Genomic DNA, 8,563 nt, shown 5'->3' on the forward strand with positions numbered 1-8,563 from the left:
ACAAAGACAAAGGAAAGTGTAGGCCCTCTATTTAAAAGGGAAAGGGAGTAAATAACTGTCAGTCTTCTCTAAAAAGGTTAATGGTGACCAGACATGCAACACAATTAATATTAACAACAGGGCGTGGGGGGGGGGGGAGGAATGCAAGCTAGAAATAGGGGAAGAACAGGTTAAAGACTATTTAAATAAATTAGATTTGTTCAAGTCAACAAGACTTGAAGTTCATCCTAAGGTTCTTAAGGAACTAACACAAGCAATCTCTGAGAACTCATGGGGTATGGGTGAAGTCAGGGGACTGGAGAAGGGCAAACATAGCACGTATCTTTAAAAAGGGTCAGAAAGAGGACTTGGGAATTATAGGCTGGTTAGTCTAATTTTGATAATTGGAAAGATACTGGAATAAATTATGAAACAATCAATTTTAAGCACCTAGAGGATAAATAGGATTATAAAGAATAGTCAACATGGATTTGTCAAGAACAAATCATACCAAAACCCTAATTTCCTTATTTGACATGGTTACCGGTCTTGTGAATGGGGGGAAACAGTAGATGAAATATCTCTTGATTTTAGTAAGGCTTTTGACACAGTCCCACATGACATTTTCATAAGCAAACTAGGGAAATGTGGTCTAGATAAAATTACCATAATGTGGGTGTGCCATTGATTTAAAGGCCATACTCAAAGAGTAGTTACCAATGGTTTGCTGTCAAACTGGGAGGGCATATCCAGTAGAGTCCTGTGAGGGAGGGATAGCTCAGTGGTTTGAGCATTGGCCTGCTTAAACCTAGGGTTATGAGTTCAATCCTTGGAGGGGGCCACTTAGGGATCTGGGGCAAAAATTGGGGATTGGTCCTGCTTTGAGCAGGGGGTTGGACTAGATGACCTCCTGAGGTCCCTTCCAACCCTGGTATGCAATGATTCTATGACAGTTCTGGGTCCAGTACTAGTCAATATTTTAATTAATTACTTGGATAACGGAGTGGAGAGGATGCTTATAAAATTAGCAGATGGCACCAAGCTGGAAGGGGTTGCAAGCACTCTGGGGGACAGTATTAGTACTCAAAATAACCGTGACGAATTGGTCTGAATTCAACAAAATGAAATTCAATTAAGACAAATGCAAAGCACTACACTTATGAAGGAAAAATCAAAAGCACAAGTACAAAATGGGGAATAACTGGCTCGGGGGGTAGTACTGCTGATCTGGGGGTGATTGCGGATCACAAACTGAATATGAGTGAACAATATGATGCAGTTGCAAAAAAGGTTACTATCATTCTGGGGTCTATGAATAGGAGTATTGTACATAAAACACAAGAGGTAATTGTCCCACTCTACTTGGCACTGGTGAGGCCTCAGCTGGAGTACTGTGTCCAGTTCTGGGTGCCACATTTTAGGAAAGATATGGACAAATTGGAGAAGGTCCAAAGGAGAGCAACAAAAATGATAAAAGGTTTAGAAAACCTGACTTATAAGGAAAGGTTAAAAAAACTGGCCATGTTTAATCTTGAGAAAAGAAGACTGAGGGGAAACTGTGATGAGGTGTCCACCGCACACAAAGCCTGAAGGGGTTAAGGTGACCAGGTCAATTAACTGCCTAGGTTGCACCTGGAGGAGAAGCCAGGGATCAAGGTCTAATTAGACACAAGGTTCAGCAGGACACAAACAGGAGGGGAGCCTGTATAAAGCCAAGGAGCTGAGCGGAGTGGTAGGGAGAGAAACTGCAGTCACTCTCAGTGTGACAGATGGTGAGGTAGAAAAGCAGCTCAGGGATACAGCAGTGCGGTCCAGGATTGTGCAGAACTTGACTGCTTGTTGTAGGGTCCCTGGGCTAGAACCCAGGGTAGAGGGCAGGCCTGGGTTCCCCTACCAGCCATTGGGCAGCGGTGCCATTAAGGGGCAGTAAGAGAAAAAACTGCCTGGGACAGTGGGTCCTGAGATCCTTTGATACCCTGGAAGGAGATGACTACTGTGACCTGGCTGGAGGGCCAAGCCACAAAGTGGGAGCAAGTGAGTCCTGAGAGAATGAGACTGTGAGAGTGATGGAGTGCAACTGCAGGAAGGGGCATTGGCCTGGCAGAGCGAATCCCCAGGAGACACTCCTGCAGTGAGTAGAGTATCCCATGACAGGGACTGATAAGTCTTCAACTATGTCAAAGGCTGTTATAAAGGGGATTATGATCAATTGTTCTCCATGTCCACTGAACATAGGGCAAGAAGTAATGGGCTTAATCTGCAGAGGAAGGTGGAAGCTAGATATTAGGGGGAAATTTTCTAACTATAAAGGTAGTTAAGCTCTGGAATAGGCTTCCAAGGCAGGAATCCCCATCACTGCAAGTTTTTAAAAGAACCGGCTGAACAAACATCAGGGATGGTTTAGGTTTACTTGTTCCTGCCTCATTGCAGGGAGCTGGACTTAATGAGTTCTTGAGGTCCCATCTAGGCCAGCATTTCTATGATCTGAGCCCTGGTTGGGTCTCTATCTGGGAGTAAAAAAATGTTGCCAGAATGTGTCAACTTTTAAGGGTGTGTGTGTGTGTGTGTGTGTGTGTGTGTGTGTGAGAGAGAGAAAAAAGCAGCTTTTAATACCCCCTGAGAGCTGTATCTCAGGAATCCCGTAGTGGAATGCCCTCAAATTTGGACCACTGATCATACTTTATACCGCGAGGAGGCAATTCAAATTTCAAGGCAATTTGACTAACCATACAGATTTTAGAACAGTCGAACTTTAAACAGAAAGCTCATCTGAACCTTAAAACTCAGCTATAATCCACAATCATAGGAGATTAGAGTTGGAAGAGACCTCAGGAGGTCATCTCATCCAACCCCCTGGTCAAAGCAGGATCAACCCCAACTCAATCATCCCAGTCAGGGCTTTGTCAAGCTGGGCCTTAAAAACTTCTGAGGATGGAGATTCCACCACCTCCCTAGGTAACCCATTCCAGTGCTTCACCACCCTCCGAGTGAAATAGTTTTTCCTCATAACCAACCTAGACCTCCCCCACATAACTTTTCTTTCGAAAATAAACTTTTTACAAAACAGCAAACAATGAGACTACATACATTCTTTTGTGCCAAGGACCACGCCCCCTGCTATGTTTGAAATTCACCTATTACACTGTGAGTGCTACCAACCACAAATAATATTGAGATGAAGCTTTAAAAACTCAGCTTTAATCAGTAAACTCTAATTTACTCCCTGTGCTTTGGTGAAACAGATTTTTACTTCCCACACTTTCTCCCAAGGCTGAGTAACTTCTTCACTGATTCCCCTTAATACACCACAGCATTAGAGCTAACCTCTCTAGCATGTCAGGTTTGTAAAGCAGTGGCTGTGCTTTCATGTCACCATAGCACTGAAGGACATTGTGAAGGTAAACACGAGGAGCCTCCAAAGACCAAGCAGCTTCCAGATTAAGCAGTGTTGGTGATTCACTAGGTGGCACCCTTCCTCCTAAGTCAATGCTGAGGCAATGTCCCAGCATAGTGCTCTGATCTAACCCAGTGGTCTCCAAACTGGGATGCGCCCACCCCAGGGGGTGCGCAAAATGATCCCAGGCGGTGCATGGCAGGCAGCAGCTCTGCACGTCCATGGCTGGTGTTCCCCTCCAGCGGCCCGCCTGCGGCGGTGTTGGATCATATTAAAGAAGTTCTGTATTAAAATCACAAATGAGTTTGATTCCTGATAATTAGTAATACCCTGGAATTTAAACTAAGAGGTCTCTTGGTTTTTGGAACTGTTTCTTTCCCTCTCTGTGAGAACTTTGGGGTCTGAGTCTGCAAACCAACTTCCAGGAGCATCAGATGTGCTTCTGACAAGGCCCTGCTCCCTCCTCATGTCCAGGCCACCTGGCCAGGGGCTTGGCATGAGCAACTTTAAGGCTGGTAACTATGATAACAACCTTGCAGAACCTGTGTGTGTGTGTATGAATGAATGTGTGAATAAATATGAAATTGAATGGAATGTTATAGCTATAACTAACTGCTTACTATGATTCTTTTTGCCTTTTCCCCTTTAATAAGATCCTGTTGGTTTTTATTTTATTGGTATAACAGCTGGTCTTCAGGTCTTCTTCCTTCGGTGGCGCGTCTGCGGCAGGTCTTCCGCTCTTCACCCTGGGACTGCACGAGCCAAAAAGTTTGGAGACCACTGATCTAAGCTACTGCTAGGTGTATTTAAGTGGTGAAGGAAGAGAATTTTGTATGTAGTTTGTAAAATCAATTTGTGCAGCAATTTGGTTTCCTTCCAGAAGAAAGGTGTTATATAAATGTGCATCATTATTTTTGACATTACTCCAGGATAAATAAGGATACTAATATGCATGTATTTTTAATACCACTGTGACTGCAGTTGCCTGTAAACTAATTTAAATGCAATTTGTTTGGTACAACTGCTTGCTTATGGGCAAGAGGTAATACAAACACTATATCTCTCAATTACATTTGAATTCACTGTTTTGGAATCTGTATTAAACTAAGTAAATTTAAGATCAGAGACATAAGGTAGTAGGATATTTTAAAAAGGAGTCTCTGGCAAAGACATGGGATGGAAAAATAAATCTTCTGTTGTTCAGAGATAACATTATACTAGCAAACTATGGCAGAAATACATTAATGTCTGCATTTTGCTTCACCTTTATACCTCTTCCACCTAGAGATCTCAGAAACTGAAAGAATAATAGACACGATCAATAGAAAGGCAATGGAAGATGGTGAAGTCCGTCACACTCCCAGTGAAGAATTGTTCTTACAGTATATTTTGTGGGCTTTTCACACTTCTAGATAAATGTCCCAAACAAAGGAGCGACCTCCACTTCCTTTTAGAAACTGTTCCACAATCTAATATCTCTTCTTACTGAGAAGACACATCTGTTGTTCAACCTAAATCATCCTTTTGGTAATTATAATCATTTTGGTTCTAGCTATGTCTCTCCCTTGCTATCCTAAATAGTTCCTTCCCTACCGTTTTTAATCTTCTTCAAATATTTGTAGATTGCAATCACTTCCCTCTTAGTCATCACTTAGCTAAGATGTCTGTATTCAGCTTTTCAGTCTTTCCTCATATTAATCCTTCCAGACATTTAACTATGGTTTTGCTCTTCTCTCAGCACTCAACTCACCATCCACTGACTTCAGTGGAAAGACTCCCACTGACTTCAATGGGCATTGGAATGGGCACTAAATATCCTACAACTTATGTCTGTCTAGTACTAGGGCTAAACAATATGGCTTTCGATCTAAATATAAAGGGTGAAATCCTGACTGACTTGAAAGTCAATGGCAAAACTCCCATTGACTTCCATGGGACCAGGATTTCCACCAAGGTGTCAAGAAACAATGTGCAAGAAAAGGTACATATCTAAAGTTAACTTCGGAATTTCAATAGTAGACTCTGAGAACTAAATAGTAGTACTGTGTGGGAACCAGAACTTCTGTGCTATGGAAAATTTCACAGTTCTGAAATGTTTTTCATGCATATCAGAACAGTTGCCAGTGTAAAATGTTTTGTGAAACAGAAATTTTTGAGAATTCCATTCTGGAAAAATTTAAAATTTCTAAGCTAGCCAGCCAGCTCCCTGACAAGTGAGCTGGGCAAACCAGGGATACAGTTGCCCAGGGAGTGGACCGGGCGGGTGTTAGAAGCCTGGCAGGCTTTCTGCCTGGTTTCCTTCAAAAGTTTCAACTGAGCTGACACATTGCTGTTTTGGTTCTGCCTAATCAGCATTTTCCAATCAAACTTCCATCAGAAATTTTTCAACCAGCACTTGCTACTCCCCTAGAATCCACTCCAGTTTTTTATATCACTAATAATGCTACCACAAAAATTCCACAAACTGGCCCACTGTGGATCAGATAGGAATATAAAATGAACAACAATTTTCAATTTCCAATTTAATTTTAGGGGACATGATGTGTGGTGCTAAAATACCTGATCAGGCTGGTCAATTGGTAGGAATCAACAAAACACTGTTGGGTATCTGGGCAACTCAAACCTACCTGCTAAAAATCATGAGCTGGGTGGTTTGATGTCTAGAAATATTATTTGACAAGTGATTGCCACTGCATCAGGACAGAGAGAATGAATGGAAAACTGGAATGACCATGACATAGCCAAAGTTGAGGCAGTATTCCAGTGTGGTGCACTGAAAGACAATCCAACCCCACTGTGCTTGCAGGTAGTGGCATCTACTAGATTGGCATCCTTATGGAGCCCTTATAGAGGATGTCAGTAAAAATCAGCACATTGACTTAACTGGCCTATATTCCTAATTAGCAGCTGCTCTCTTTAAAAAGACTAATATACATTTCTGTTTTACTTTGTGTGAAGGAGCTCCAGCCCACTTCCTGACATCAATTTTACACAGAATTCTCCCTTTATTTGAAAAGGGAATGCTGTGTTTGGATCCATGGTGGGCTATGACAGTGTGTAATTGCTGTTATAGGGAAATGAAGTCCTCTGGGGCACCCACTACCCTTACATATTACAGAACTTTCAAGCCACAGGAGCAGGAGCTGGAAAAGGAGGGAGAGAGAGAGAAAGAGAGGAACGTCCTGTGTATATTTAATCTATGGCAACATATGATGTGCAATTTTGCTTTCAAAGCTGGGCAATGAAAATTAAATCAATGAAACAGTCCAATATCCCTGCAGCACTTATACACAACTGTGTATACATCATTCTTTTTATGTGACAGATCTGAGGAACTGTCCCAGACTGAGTTGTCAATAAAGGGTAAATTAAACAGTAAGTCGCCAGGACCAGATGGTATTCACCCAAGAGTTCTGAAGGAACTCAAATATGAAATTGCAGAACTATTAATTGTGATATGTAACCTATCGCTCAAATCAGCCTCTGTACCAAATACATTAGCTACCCTGCAGTTAACGCTGATTTTTTAATTTTTTTTTAAAAAGACTCCCAAGGCTATCCTGACAATTACAGATTAGTAAACCTAATTTGAGTATTAGGCAAAATGGTTGAAACTATAGTAAGGAACAGAATTATCAGACAAATAAATGAACACAATATGTTGGGGAACAGTCAACACAGCTTGTGTAAAGGAAAATCATGCCTCACTAATCTATTAGAATTCTCTGAGGATGTCAACAAGCATCTGGACGAAGGTGATCCAATTGATATAGTGTATTTAGATGTTCAGAAAGCCTTTGACAAGGTCCAGCACCAAAAGCTCTTAAGCAAAGTAGGTAGTCAAGGGGTAAGAGGTCCTCTGATGGATCATAACTGGTTAAAAGGTAGGAAACAAAGGGTAGGAATAAATGATCAATTTTCACACTAGAAAGTGTTAAATACCCCATTGGTCTGTTCTTGGCCTGTGCTGTTCAACATCATCATACATGATCTGGAAAAGCAGAAGATGGTTTGCAGAGGATACTAAATTACTCAAGATAAAGGCCAAAACTGACAGCACAGAATTACAAGGGGATCTCATAAAATTGTGTGACGGGACAACTAAATGGCAGATGAAATCCAGTGTTGATAAGTGCAAAGTAATATACATTAGAAAAAATAATCTCAGCTACACATACAAAACGATGGGGTCTAAATTAGCTGTTACCATTCAAGAGATCTTGGAGTCATTGTGAATAGTTCTCTGAAAACATCCACTCAATGTGCAGTGTCAGTCCAAAAAGTTAACAAGGTTAGGTATGTCATAAATATAAAGGGAAGAGTAAACCCCTTTAAAATCCCTCCTGGCCAGAGGAAAAATCCTCTCACCTGTAAAGGGTTAAGAAGCTAAAGGTAACCTCGCTGGCACCTGACCAAAATGACCAATGAGGAGACAAGATACTTTCAAAAGCTGGGAGGAGGGAGAGAAACAAAGGGTCTGTGTCTGTCTGTATGCTGCTTTTGCTGGGGATAGAACAGGAATGGAGTCTTAGAACTTTTAGTAAGTAATCTAGCTAGGTATGTGTTAGATTATGATTTCTTTAAATGGCTGAGAAAAGAACTGTGCTGAATAGAATGACTATTCCTATCTGTGTACCTTTTTTGTAACTTAAGGTTTTGCCTAGAGGGATTCTCTATGTTTTGAATCTAATTACCCTGTAAGGTATCTACCATCCTGATTTTACAGAGGTGATTCCTTTACTTCTATTAAAAGTCTTCTTATAAGAAAACTGAATGCTTTTTCATTGTTCTCAGATCCAAGGGTTTGGGTCTGTGGTCACCTATGCAGATTGGTGAGGATTTTTAACAAACCTTCCCCAGGAAGTGGGGTACAAGGGTTGGGAGGATTTTAGGGGGAAAAGAAGTGTCCAAACGACGTTTCCCAGTAAACCCAGTTAAAGTTTGGTGGTGGCCGTGGAAATCCAGGGTCAAAGTATAAAATTAATTTGTACCTTGGGGAAGTTTTAACCTAAGCTGGTGAAAGTAAGCTTAGGAGGTTTTCATGCAGGTCCCCACATCTGTACCCTAGAGTTCAGAGTGGGAAAGGAACCTTGACAAGGTACCATTAGGAAACAGATAATAAAACAGAAAACATCAAAATTATATTATATAAATCCTTGGTGCACCCAAACCTTGAATACTGTGTGCAGT

General features: G+C 41.4%; 1 long non-coding RNA gene across 1 annotated transcript in view; it reads left to right on the plus strand.

Annotated features, from left to right (window-relative positions):
* The window catches only part of LOC140906529 (uncharacterized), a 32,785-nt gene extending 24,703 nt beyond the window's left edge, over positions 1–8,082 (plus strand). Inside the window, exon 3 of the long non-coding RNA XR_012157141.2 lies at positions 4,060–8,082. This is a non-coding gene — a long non-coding RNA (uncharacterized LOC140906529). The remainder of the gene's footprint in view (positions 1–4,059) is intronic.
* The last annotated feature ends 481 nt before the right edge of the window (positions 8,083–8,563 follow it).

Source organism: Lepidochelys kempii, chromosome 2 (assembly GCF_965140285.1).
Source record: "Lepidochelys kempii isolate rLepKem1 chromosome 2, rLepKem1.hap1, whole genome shotgun sequence".
NCBI classification, from domain to species: domain Eukaryota; kingdom Metazoa; phylum Chordata; order Testudines; family Cheloniidae; genus Lepidochelys; species Lepidochelys kempii.